The sequence below is a fragment of the Neopsephotus bourkii genome, unplaced genomic scaffold (assembly GCF_033783945.1).
Source record: "Neopsephotus bourkii isolate Nb327-2 ecotype Australia unplaced genomic scaffold, CSIRO-AGI_Nbou_v1 NB_5, whole genome shotgun sequence".
In the NCBI taxonomy this organism is placed as follows: Eukaryota; Metazoa; Chordata; class Aves; order Psittaciformes; family Psittacidae; genus Neopsephotus; species Neopsephotus bourkii.
Window position 1 is genome coordinate 1155614 of NW_026900522.1, and position 13884 is coordinate 1169497.

General features: G+C 42.6%; 1 long non-coding RNA gene across 1 annotated transcript; it reads left to right on the forward strand.

Moving 5' to 3' along the window:
- The first annotated feature begins 2041 nt into the window (after positions 1–2041).
- On the forward strand, positions 2042–8492 carry LOC133219383 (uncharacterized). The gene is made up of 2 exons (XR_009727430.1): positions 2042–4541; positions 8279–8492. It is a non-coding gene; the product is annotated as an uncharacterized LOC133219383 (long non-coding RNA).
- The last annotated feature ends 5392 nt before the right edge of the window (positions 8493–13884 follow it).

Here is a 13884-nt window from a genome sequence, read left to right on the forward strand (position 1 = left end):
CTACTCTTTCAGCAAAGAGCATTTCCTTAGTATTTTGATCTTAATCTTTATGCCTCCAGAATGCCTGTATGTTCTAAGGAAATATCAGGACTTCTCAGAAGTTTTACTTAAATTACTGTTTTTCTTCTATCCTGAGAGCATCTCAAAATGTCACAGAACATTTCGGGGTGGTTTGTTTTTGGCAGATCACTGTAGGCTACTATTCAAAAAGCAAATGGTTAAAAATTGTCACTGGTCTTATGAATGACAAGAGAATAATATTAATATTAGATTTGGAGCCCAGAACTAACTGAATCCTGTAATTTCACAAATGTAGAAAGGCAAATGATGCAGCAAAATGGCAAAGTCTGAGAAGGTTTCCATGTATATTAAAATGTGCAAGCAACTCTTATGGGTGCTTGCACACCATAATGCCTCATTCATAATGACTGAGTCATTAGAGTCTCCCTTCCTCCCTGAAGGGTAGTAAAGAAGCACATGGAACAACAGAGATCTACAGAAAAAAGGTTGGAAAGGGATTGCAAACCAGAACTTTAACTTCTGAAACAATATTAGATGATAAAAAATAGCTAAGGATACTTAGTTGAGATGACCTTCAGAGTTTAAGTCCTGCATTATATTTTTTCATCTTTTTCCGTTACTGCAGTCATGCAATTGATGCACATTTAAAACCTAGATATCTTTACTCTGAGTGCCTCTGGCTTCTTCTTATCCAGCCTATGTCTTCTGCTTTCTTGCAGCCTGTGGCTCCAGCTGGAAGACAGCAGCTTCTCTGTCAGTTCTGCTGCTGGTACTGAAGGCACAGGCACATTCCTGCGAAGCAGCAAATGTGGCTGTGATCCCTTGCAGCCCGAGAGACTATTTGTGCCATTTTGTGATCATGTGAATCTGTCAAACTGGCAGTCAACTATAGCAAAAAAACCCACAACTCAGCTGGATTGAAAAATAGGCAAACCATGTTCATCATAGAGTGATCTCAATAAAACAAGAAGTGATGAGATAGTGGAGACAGAATCGCTTATGTGGAATGAGTGCAGCTCAAAATTATTGAAATGATCAAGAGAACAGATGAACTATTTTATGGTGAGTGGCTTGAAAAGATTGGGTTTGTTAATCCAGTGAGATGAAGCTGATACAAGATGGATGTTTGTATAAGTGAACTGAGGAGAGAAAACCATAAAGGGAAAGAATTTCTTTAGGTCAAAAGAAAATACTAGTAGTAAATGAATGGTTGTAAAGAGACCATATGCTAACCCATTTTGAGAATTAAAGGTCAATTTCTGGTCCTCAAACACCTCTATGTTAGATCCATCTTTTGAGAATCTTAGAGGTAAACAAATAAATTCTGTAGAATTTGAGAATTTGAAAGATGCCATCAAATCCTGGTCACTGCAGTGGTGAGCTCCATATTATAAATTTTTCTCCAGCCTTGTACTGTTCTTCATTATAAATGGTAGTAATGTGGGACATGATGAGATTGCAGAATTGATTTTAAGACACGTTGATTGATACAGACAGACTGGGAAGGTGTTTACTTCTGTGTTCCTATCCTGCTGTTTAAAAGCACTCTTGCTTTCAATTCAAAGCTCAAAATTACTCATTTGATCCCAGCTGGACCGTCAGGAGTACAATGTCCTTCTGCTCAGGACATTTTGGCAGTATCATGGATAGCAAATGAATGACAGGAATATTTGTCAAGTTTCTTTATCTGTCCAGATTAGTAGAGCACAAACTGTATTATTATTAGGTAGACAAATTGATATGCCAAAATGCCCACTCAGCAATAGTAATCTGTAAAGAACAAAAATAATTTTACATGACGTGCCAAACATTCCTCACCATCAAAGAGAGAATGCGCATCCCCTGTAAATACTGAATTTAGAACAAGAGGTGGGAATATTGCACTGACTCTTGGTGACTTTTCATCTTCTAAAATGACTGAATCCTCTTTCCAGAATTTCTATAGCACGTCATTACATTTTTTCACCTCCCTGTACTCTCTGGCACCCACCTGCAGTTCTCTTCTGGATGAGCTGCTTGCTGGAGGTTATACAATTCTGTGCTATGGGAAGACTTCATTCATGCCACATTGTACTTGCTGATTATGACACTAAAAGGGGAAGCACATTCTGCCTGCACATGCCTAACACTTTGTTGGCCTGCATCAGAAGAGCCATGAATGCTCTGCGTAAGACAGAAGCCAAACTTCCTTGTTATGCAGATAATCCAGTTTAGTAGATGTCATTCCAATCAGGCTCTTCCCAAACAATCCAAGAAGCCATTGAATGTGTGGATTGTTTCCTGGGTGTGTTAACAAGCCCTTTGCTGCAAGACTGCCTCTGGCAGGACTGCCACGTGGGCATCTCATCTAAGGACATGAAGGGACTGCTGCTCTGGCAAGGCTGAACTGATAGAATCTCAGCACCTTCCTGTGAGATAAGTGCAAGACACCATCATACAGCTATGGGGAAACCTACAACAGGGTTGTCCTGCCATGGCAGGGGACCAGAATTTTGCCACAGAAGGAGGAGAAGGAGGAAAAAGACTGTCAGACTGACACAAGTTCAGTGATGTTTTCATACTCTGGAGTGGGTGTGTTACTGGTGCACTGCACCAGAGCAGCAAAGCAGCTCTAGGCCTCCTCTCTGGCCCAGTTTTGCCTTCCTTCCATCCCTACCCCCCATGGGCATGTTGATGCTGTTATACCCCAGGGCTGACTGTGCCATGCTGTGGCAGTGAGGTTTCAGGCTTTCCCACTTCTCCCTGTTCAGTGGGTCTGGGATGACAGCAGAAGAGGGCACAGGAGGGCGTGGTGTGGGGAGCCAGAGTACTTCTGCAAGGTTTCTTCTTGTCTCCTTCACGCTGCTATGAGCACATGTCCCTACAGGACAGCTTTCCCAAGCCACACCCCCACTCACTGTCTCCTTTTCCCAAAAGCTCTGGAACTGCTTAGTAATGCTGCAGTGGATGGAGGACAGGACACATGCAAACATGGAGCATATTGCTGTGTGAAATTTTCCATGGAAAAACTCAGGAACTCCCCTGAAACTTTGCTGACACAGTGCCTGTTACAGTCTTTGATACTGAAAACGGAGGGAGCAGAGATGCTGCTGCAGACATTTCTCAAGGGAACCTGTGATGTCCCCAACACATGATGATCCTAATTTCCTAAGGAACTCTGATGCCATGTAGGAGGCCACTCTCCAGGTGAATTTCATGGAGACCAGGGAAAGGGAGCATATCTACTACCTCACTGCTGCTGCAAAGAAGAAAATGAGTCCATCCCCCTCCATGGAAAACCAGCAGGAAGCCTTTCTTCATATCAGCCTAGGCAGGTTTTCACCCCCCTGACATGAAGGAACCTGTTTTCCTACAAAAAAGAGAAGTGAGTATTTGGATGAATTTACTTGGCAATAAATACAGTGAGGCCTGGGAAGATGAAACAGGGTGAATCCTGGCATTTGCATTCAGAAACATTCACGGCTCTCTCAGGAAAATGTCACCACTCTGTATTCTGCAGAGATCTCTTTCCAGGAAGAGTCCAAGCTCTGCACAGCCACCAGAGGACCGACACAGAAGTAAAATATTAGAGGTTCATCAACAGTGTGTGGGCATACGTGGGTGTACTTTCATTTATCCATGAATGCAATTTCCCAAACATAGAGAGAAATAATTATTTTGGATGAATTTGTGATGCCTTGAATTGTACAGATCCTTGTGGTTTGTTATAGGCACAGATCCTATGTTCTGTGCAGCTGACAGAGCCAAATCCTACCCTCGCTCTCCAGAGAGTTTGAACCTCACCCTCAAATTTTAAGATGTCAGTGAAGAATGGGATCCACGTTGCTAAAACCCAGCCGCAAGGAGTAATGATATTAACATCCATGTCTGGCCTGGGATCCTTAGGGATGTATCATTGACGGAGTTGCTCAGGCCAAGACAGTGCAGATGTCCATATCATATTAGATGTCACTCAGTCCTTTCAAACCAGCAACACAAATCTGAAAATGCTACTTGCACAGTTCATGTGTGCTGGAATAGGATCTGCCCTCTGTCTCATTTTAGCTTGGTCAAAAAACCCCGAGGCACTGGAGAGGATGTTTACAGACCCAGAGGGTGCCTGCACTATAAGAATCATTCTTTGGAGACCATTTATTGTCACATATAATTATTCTGCAAACCCTCAGCACCATTGGAGTGGCTACTGTATGTTTTCATTTGTTCAAGAAACTGCCACACAAATCCATGAGAGGAAAACCAGGTGGAGATCCCACCTGATCCTGATCCTACACACAACAAAGGCATCAGGACTGGGATGTGCCCAAGCTCAGAACACCTGGGGAATGGGGCAGTGATCAGGGAAAGCCTCAGCACATGTGTCTGTACCCTTACATACTGAGCTTTGTCAGCCTCAGACACCAGTGAGGCTCTCAGCCACTGCCAGGGAGACACTGCTCAAGGCTGGCCTTTGGACTGACCCAGACCATCTGCCATGTCCTGACATGCCTGTCACAACAAGCCAACACACAGCAGTAAGGCAGGTAGGTATGATGACTTGAATGTGTAGCAGCTGGACAGACACAGTCACCCTGCAACACGTTGTCTGTCTGGAGCTTAGCAGCAGTTCAATGAGCAGCTCCTTTATGGGATCAGTTGAAGCTCAAGGATATCTTTTCTCCTGTCAGGATAGGTTATAGATACCTGCCCCCTGGCAGTCACCTATTGCAAAGAATATATTTGTTATTTTAGGCACAGAGTGATCACCACAGTCCTCTCCCAGTTGTCTCAATAATCTTAGGTCTGTCCTTTCAGAAAGGAAGAGGTGGTTTTTGTTCTCTGACCTTCCTCTCACGCAACTCTTTGTTTTCTTGGGCATTGGCATTGTCATTTGCAAATATGGGAGCTCACTCATAGCTTTGGTTTTGCTGAGTGGGGACATTAAACAGGAACCTCAGCAGTGATCTCCAGAAGCGGACTCAAGCTTTGCTCACAGACAAGAGCTGATGGGAGAGTTATGCAGGTTTATTTACAGTGCTTGTTCCCACCTCAGCCTTTGCCCTGCAATAGTAAACCTTTGCTAAGCTGAACTCTTCCAGGCTTATCCCTCGGAGGAGCTTCTCTGTTCCCCTGTGGTCTCACCAATTCTCTTGGCACCATGTAAACCTTGAGTCAGTAATGTCTGAATGCGTATGGCTGGGACAGTTCAGAATACTTCAAAGCAGGTGTCTCCAGAGCTTTATACAGAGGAATCAATGCTCCCCTAACAGATTCCAAAGTACCACTGTGGTGCAGCCAGTGTCACTGTGTCTTTTCAGGAAACCCATGGAACACCTCATTTCCCCTAATGCTCCAATCTCTTATTTTCAGTCATTCTAGAACTAGAGTTTTAATTTTTGTGCCACTAAATCACCAGCAGAAGTCCTAACCATCTGGGACCGCACAGACTGCACTGCACTCCTAAGGATTATTTGTGTGCAACTGCAGCATCCTGGTAAATATCACAGGAAGGGGGATAAGAATTTATCACTTGTCGCAATTATTCTGACCAAAGGAGTCAGATGGGGAATAGCGGAAGATACAAAGGCAAATTGTTGCCCTCTACTTGGTGGTGGTTTGTAGCCAGGTAATGTGCTCTAGGTCATTCACCATTTTTGTAGCCCTTCAGTAGACCCTGTTAGGTGCTTCTACATCCCTCTTAAACTGCAAAGCACCAAACATAACAGTGTATTCCTGGTGTGACTGCATCAACCCCAAGTACAGGACAGAAAGTGACTTCTTTCACTCTGTTGGACATGTTCATGATGCAGCCCACTAAGGCATTTGCTTCCTCACAGTGAGAAAGCAGCACTGGCTTACAGTCAAACTAACATCTTCCAAAATGCACATATCCTTTCCATCAGGGATACTGCTAAGGCACTTCCCTGTCCATATGGCCTTATTCTGCTCCAGGTGGAAAACTGCACTTCTCATTACTGTGCTTCACGAAGTCTCTCTTTCCCTTACCCTCAGGTTTACCAAGGTCCCACTGGATTGAATCTCTGCCACTTGTGATGTTCATTCCCCATAGATGAGTGTTATCTGCTAAAGGTGCAAAAGGTGTCATCACTCAGGGTACTGATAGATTTTGAAAGGTAAGGGCCTCATTGTGGACCACAGGGGTACTGTTCTCATTAAGTTGCCAGCTAGCTGCTATTTAGCTGCTGATTTCTACCCCTTGAATAGTCCAGATAGTTTTCAAATGTCACAGCAACCCATTCATCCACCCCATACATCCTCAGCTCCCAAATGAGACACCTGCAAGATAAACTAGGAAAATCCTTACACCTTTATACAGAGCCTAAAGTTGTTTAGCTTGATATTTCACAAGGTTTATTGCTTCCACCATTGTCTCCTCATTCACACACTTATTTCAGCTAAAGTAAAGTTTCCAGTTCATGAGATAAATGGCACTAAGAAAAAAACATGGGTGGGGTGTGCAGAGTGGGGTGGCCTAATGGGATACAGACTAGAAGCCTTGAGATGCCTCCACTTTCCCACTTGACGTGTGCTGCCTTGCTAAGATGTGACTTCTTGCTCCTGGTCCTGCAGACAGTCACTGTATACTGGGGCCATGTCTTAAGGAGTGGCAGAGAGTGAGGCAGCTGCCTGGTCTTCATCCCGAAGGATCTATTTTCAGCACACTCGAATCCTCCCTCTTCCATGGGAATGTCAGCACTGCTGAACCTTGCCCACGCTGCACCGCTGTCCAGGACAGCCTGTATCCAGGGTCTGCTTCACTCTGTCTCTTCTCTTTCAACTCTGTTGTGCTTTAGATTCAGCTGCAGCGGAGACCAACCCTGCAGAGGTTGAAACATAGTCAGAAAGCTAACAGAGGCAAGATCCATTTCCTTTCCCATTTTCCATTAAGGTATTGTTGCTTCTTCCAGCAGGTCCTTCCTTCTCCTGGGACAGCTATTTCTGTGACTGTTTCAAACCTTTCTACAGGAGCACTACAGCTACACTAGTAAATTAAACATGTCCAGGAACTTAGGCCAACTGGCATGGGACTGCTTATGCTTATAGGAGTAAACTATTTCTGTTTCGAGCATGGTGAGGCTGGATGCAGGCTGTATTGGGACTTGTCCCAGAAAATGCCAGCTGTCCAGTTATGTCTTTGAATCTGCTTAGGAGTTGTGTAGCTGGCACAGGCCAAAAGCTTGACAAGGACTCTGCTAATACTTTATCAGTATAAGTAATTGGCTTCCTGTATGGGCAGATGTTCCTTTGGATAGCGAATTGTACTAGCAAAGACTTAGCACAAGATGGAGCTTTCTCCAATGTAATTCACCAATGTCTGTGAACTTAGAGCAGATAAATAAAATTGAGGACTTTAGATTATAGAGGTCTTTGCAAGAAGCTTACAGGCCAACATGTCAGGAAATATAAATTAATCACTGCTGGGAGAAAGATCAACTTTGTGGAAGAAAATAAAGGTGCCACAAAGGATGAGTAGCTCAAATCCCTTCAGGGTGTGTTCATGAGAGTGGCTAAGTGACTGAACATGAGATTGAATTGAATGTTTTGCTTCTTACAGAACACTCTAGAATAGGCTGCCTACAAACTTTCCTTGATTTCACCAGCCCTTTTCAATTGCAGGAAATTAAAGTGCTTGCTATCTGTATTGATAGTTTCAGTGACATGGAAGCGCTGGATATCCAGTTTTTTTCCATGATGTTCCTCTGGTGCTCATCTCCATCTTTGACCTCTATAAATGTAGTACACATTGCTTGTCCACTTTGCCTTGAAAACCTCAGTCTAAAGTTTAGTTTATTTTCCTTGGTAATAATCATTGGGATTACTCTTTCTTTCAATGAACAAAGTGTTTTACAGCTGATCACTAAAATATCAAGTAAATAAATATCCCTTTTTATATATTCTTATTCAGGTGAAGGTATAAACAAGTAGCAAAATAAAAAATACAGATTTTAACATGTTTCTTTTTCTCACATTGTCAATCTAATGTCAGCAAGGGGATTCCTCTAGAACAGCAAATGAACTGAGATGTCACTGAGATGGGGCTGTCAGCTCTGATCTGTGAGGCAAAGATGACCAGATTTGCAAGGAATGATGGAAGTTGTCCGAAACAACTAAGACATTCAAATATCTTTTTATGTTGAGAGTTTTTCTAGTAATATGCGATGTAATTATATGGTAGCAAAAAAATCTCGCAGCAATGAGATTTTCCTCTAGTATGCTTGAAGTGAATGGATATAAATGCTGCCTGCCCATGCCTTTTCAGTCTTCCTGGTCTGATGGAGCTAATAAGAACCTGATGATGTCTGGAATCCTGACTTTGGCATCAGTGTCAACAAAACAACATTTAGCAAGATAAATGTGGACCAGTGAATTTAGTTTTGCATTCCAGCTATGTAATTAGACTGTTTCTTTGTTTTGACATTAAAAACATCACTATTTAAATCTCATGTTATAATTAAGTACTTGTAGCTTATAGGGAGCCAGAGTTTGTTTGGTCCTTCAGTTCATCGGATAGTTGAGAGTTTCTTCCAAGACATGAGGCTGATTTCCTGTCAATCCCTTAGCTAAGTTGTCTCTAAATTATCGCCTGTTTTTTGGAAGAAACGTAGCTTCCCATTCCTGACAAGATACTGAATACATTGCAGGAGGATGTTTGCAGCATTGCCTTCTGAGACGGCACAGTTTCTTTCATATGATACATCACTGGGAGATATGGCTTTCCTTGCTATTTAAGTGGACAGAAGGTGCAGTTATCAGAACATCATTAAGATACTTTTAGTTGCACTGAATTTTCTCTTTGAACTATAGCACTGGCATAATTGACTCAAATATAAGACCACATTTTTCAACACACATAGTACTGCCCCAGGTATACCTGAGTGAGCAAAAATTATCTGCTACTGAGTAGGATCAGAGTTAGGTCAAGGATAAAAATATTGGAGAATTTCAGTTCTATTAATGTATCCTGCTGTGACTGTCTCCATTACCTTGGATTCTAGATCTTGTAAAGCAGATACCGATGCACCACAAACTTTTGCCATGATAGTTCAACATGGTGTTATTTCCCTCAGAAACTATGCTTGATCATAGAATGAGATGTGAGAGGGACAATGAGAAGGGTTCAGTTATATATCACCCTGGGAATGGGGGCAAAGTGCAGGGTACATTAATATCAGAGAGGGGACATAAGAAGGAATTAATTTCTCCAGCCATCCTGTGCTGAGCTTCCATTAAATCCTGGCAGCAGTTGGAATCAGCTACTTCTTTTCTCAGCTGTTGCTGTAACATGAAAAGAGGCTCGAAAGGCTCCCTTCAAGGTCATACTGAGAAGATAGGTCAGTGCTGCCCTAAACCATGTGGCTACTGGAAAAGGCAGAGGGACAGTTTCTTTTATGAGAAGATTTCATTTTTTAGGTGAGCTCAGTACATAGGCATTTTCTTCAGCTTTCCTGGCAGAGCACAGATTATTATATTCTTCCCCCTACACACTGAAAATTAACTGAATTTGACATTGTGCCTGAGTGCACATACACATCTTCAAGTTTAAATTGCTATTGCTCTGTTCAAATTCATTTTAATCAATGTGTAGACATTGTGTGAGGCTCCATAAGCTAACCAAAACTTATTCATCATTTTGTAATTTGAACTTTTTCATTGTCTTTTGACAATATAAGACAACCACAGGGGGGAAACTGCCTGTAGTTTGAATTTGATAACACAATTCAGCAAAAAGATAGTTCTGTAAAGTAGACTTTTAAGTAAAGATGAAGACTGGAAAAAAAAATCCAGATAGAGTATTTGAAAAGATAGAAAAAGCACTCTGTTTATAACAATACAGGTGGTCACCTGAGTTTAGGACTGTGAAATACATTGGAAAACAGCATGTTGCTCATGCACAAAAAGTTTTTAAAGCAACGTGACAGTTAAGACCTGAATATCCCTATATGCTTACATATGGATATTGTAGGACTGTGGGAAATAAAATCTGATGATAAAATATTTTCACTTTTTTTCAGAATTTGTATTAATATTGTTTCAATTATCTTCCCTGATATTAATGATATACCACACTGAAATGTACAGAAAACTAGAATTTTTCCTTATGTAAAATTGGGAATTGGGCCTTTCATGTACCTTTAATGCAATACCCTCACAAAATACAGCTCTGGAATAATGCAGAGGGTACAGTTATATCTTCCTGGGAACACTGATCAAACCTACTTGAACTTCAACAGTTCTTTACAGCTAAACAAAATGTCATCTGACTACTGAGAGGATATTAGGGAGCAAGGAAGGAATTCTTCTTTCCCATAGCCTGAGAAGCTAACCTGGGCTTGGAACCAATTCCACAGAAGGCTTCTGGTTTCTAAACCCTTTTGTGAACAGACCTGCTTTGAAGTTTGCCATTCTAAAAGCACTGCTAAGTGACTGCCAACAAACCAGCTACTTCCCTTCCAAGCTAGACCTCCCCTCTGCTGACTACATGCCCAGAGCTGCCTGGCCATGTGCCTTACTCCTGCCTGTTACACACCTGGGTCCACAGACTAGACAAAACCCCAACAAAACCTCAGAATAGCTTTACTGAGAAGACAGGCTTTGTCACTGGCCACTGGGAATTCAAAGATTTTCAGCCCCCAAAAGTCACATTCAGCTGGACTCTCCGTATAGCTCCTGGAGCTCGAGGAACATCCTGATGGCATTTTGTCCCAGTCTTGTAGTGCTGCATTAAGACAGGCTTGCTATGTACTCCCGAGAGCAGGACCTCAAGGAAAAGCAATGCAGCTGCTCAGGGAAGAACTTGGGGATACTAGTAGACATAAGCCATTAATGTGTGCTTGAAACCCAGAAATCCAATTGGATCCTGGGCTGCTTCAAAAGAAGTGTGAGCAGCAGTTCAAGGGAGGTGATTCTCTCCCTCTACTCTGCTCTTTTAAGACCCTACCTGCAATATTCCCATTAGCTCTGGGATCCCCACCACAAAAAAAGATGTGGACCTGCTAGAGTCAAGCCAGAGGAGTGCCACAAAAATGACCTGAGAGCTGGAACATCTCTCCTATGAAGAAGGTTGGGTTGTTCAACCTAGAGTTGAGAAAGGTTTGAGGAAACCTTTTTGTCACCTTGCAATACTTACAGGGGGCTTATAAGAAAGATGGAGAAAGGCATTTTATCAATGCCTGTGGTGACAGGGCAAGAAGCAATAGTTTTAAACTGAAAAACGGTATATCCTGAGTAGATATAATGAAGAAATATTTTACTATGAGTGTGGTGAGGCACTGGAACATATTTCCCAGAGAAATGACAGATGCCCCACCATTGGAAGCATTCAAGGTCAAATTGGATGGAGCTTTTAGCAATCTAATCTAGCAAAAGATATCTTTGCCCACAGCAGGTGTGTGGGACTAGATGATGTTTGAAGGGCCCTTCCAATGCAAGTCGTTTTATTGTTCTACTTAATACTTAACCTATTGCTCCTGGAGGAAGCTGCCTTTACAGTTCAGATATTACAGCTTCCATGGGAATAGGAGACCAGAGCTCCCTTTCTAACCTGATGGGAGAAAATCCTCAGCTCTCACATCCTGGGAGAGGTCTTAGACATCCTTGCTCCTCCCATGGTCTTCTTAACCCTATTCTCTGATCTGCCAAGGCCCTCCTGTCCCCTTCTTGGCCAGGACCAATAAGCTACTGGGCTGATAGACACCACGTAACACCCCAGTGCCTCAGTTTGGAACAGGTTTGGGTTCCAGGCTGAGGCCCAGCCACACAAAACGTGGGTGCTGCAATGTCAGAGCCCTTCTTGGAGCAAGCTCTTAATGCGCAGGGTAGCACCTGATGCTGGACCCTTGTATACTAGGCATCATTTTTCCAACTTTGTCCCTGTGCCCTTGACCTCTTTCAATAACCAAAATGGCAATGACCAGAAGAAGAGTGTGTTTAGATCTGACAGCATTTAAAGCAGCTCGAATAACAGCACCCTTTCCCTAAAACCAGATGAGTCATTCCCCAGGACTATCAGCAAATCCCCCTTTCTCAGCGTATCAGGGCTGTCCTCCACCTATACCTATTGCTCTGATACAGGCAGCAACCTGTTGATAACTTTTGTTGCAGGAACTGTATAAATATGTGAATGTGCAAGATAGCGGTTTTTGCAAGTTTTGCATAGGAAGGACTGAAGGGGTCTTAGCCTTCATCCTGGTTAGTGAATTTGGCAGTGGGAGCAAGCATACGGGAGACAGGCTTCAGATGAGACTGTGGGGTTTTCATGTTAGAGGAATCGGAAAGAAGTGCTGTGTATTTATGTATACACAGTCTCTTTATCTAGGTTGTCTTCTGGATGTGTGAGCCAAGCTGTGGAATGATGGAAGGGCTCTGTAATTCTGCAGGAGCAGACATTTCAGTAGGAATGGAAAAAAAACCCTTGGTTTATTTAAAGACTACCAACTCTTTGTTGAAAAGGGGAATGAATATTCAAATTACATGGATTTTTACAGTCCTAAATCTTTACCTCAGCAATATGCTTTATTTATGGTACAGATTGACAGGTCAGACTTAGAAAAGAAGACATAAGAAATAATTGCTGTCCTTTCCTGAATTACCAATGTGGCTACTCTCTGATTAATTAAAATACCATTAAGGAAAGAAAGGAGCACCTGTTGTTTAGTTGCACTGACCTAGATAGACAGAAGAAATCACAGAATACCTTATGACATCCCTCTTAGCACGAATTCTTGTACAGGCTTGTAATAACCCTTCTTGGACAATCTCCCATTCAAGTGTACAGATGGACATATGTGCATGAGTGTATGTGCTCTTCTTCATACACCACGAGTGACCTTATATCTCCCTCTAAGACTCCAACCCAGTATTTCAGCTAGTCCCCAGCCTCCTATTGTTGTGACCAAATCTTTGTCTCTTGGCCTTTGTCTCTTGTCTCTTTGTCTCTCTGCATGTCTGTGACTCCCAGGCACCACCAATATCACACTGAATGATCCAGATTCCTCCTCTACTTTCAGAATTTTTACAACACAACTGCCAAATGCTTTTAGTAATACTTATTTCCCTCTTAGTGGCCTGCTTAATGTATTGCTTTCAGGCATTTCTTATAAGCCTCACACCATCACATAGTGTGATTAATGTTGTCATCTCCATTGTACAGCTGGGATAGCTGCAGCACAGACATACCAAGCAATCCACCCTGGGACTGACAGTGGGTCGGTGGGAAAGCCAGCAATAGAATCCATAAGTCTAGTATCCAAGTTCCGTAAGTGCCTTGAAGAGTCCAGATTCCCTCCTTAACACCCTTGTCAAATTATTTATAGGACATGTATTCATATAGTCAGTAAGACAGCAAAAATTTCTAATTATATCTAGTCATGTCAAATGACAATTATGCCCTTAGTTCAGTTTGCCAGACAATGCTTTGCCAAAGAAGGTTTGCCAAAAATGTTTTGACCGAAGAAAGAGTAGGCATCTGTAGCATCTGCAGACTAGATCATATAAAACATCCCTGCAACAAGTCTGCCCTGTCTCCAGGGAAAGCTTCAAGGTAAGTGTATGGTATCCACAGGCTTGGAGGGAAAGGATGGTGCCCTTATGTGTCTGCCACAGCATTCCTGCTGCCTCCAGTGCTCATTTCCAGGACAGCATGCATTTTCTCAGCTCAAGTTTTAAATCTGCTTTCAAGCCACCTGCCTATTTTCACTCTGGAATTCTGTGCAGCAGCAAGTAAGGATTTGCCTTTTCTGTTTTACAGTACTGACCAGCTGCCAGCCTGCAAGCCACCCATCTGGTATCAAGAGAGGTAAGAGACTGATTTATTAATTCTTAAAGTGCATAGGAAAATCCTTTTGGTTGGAATTTCTGGACGGGTCC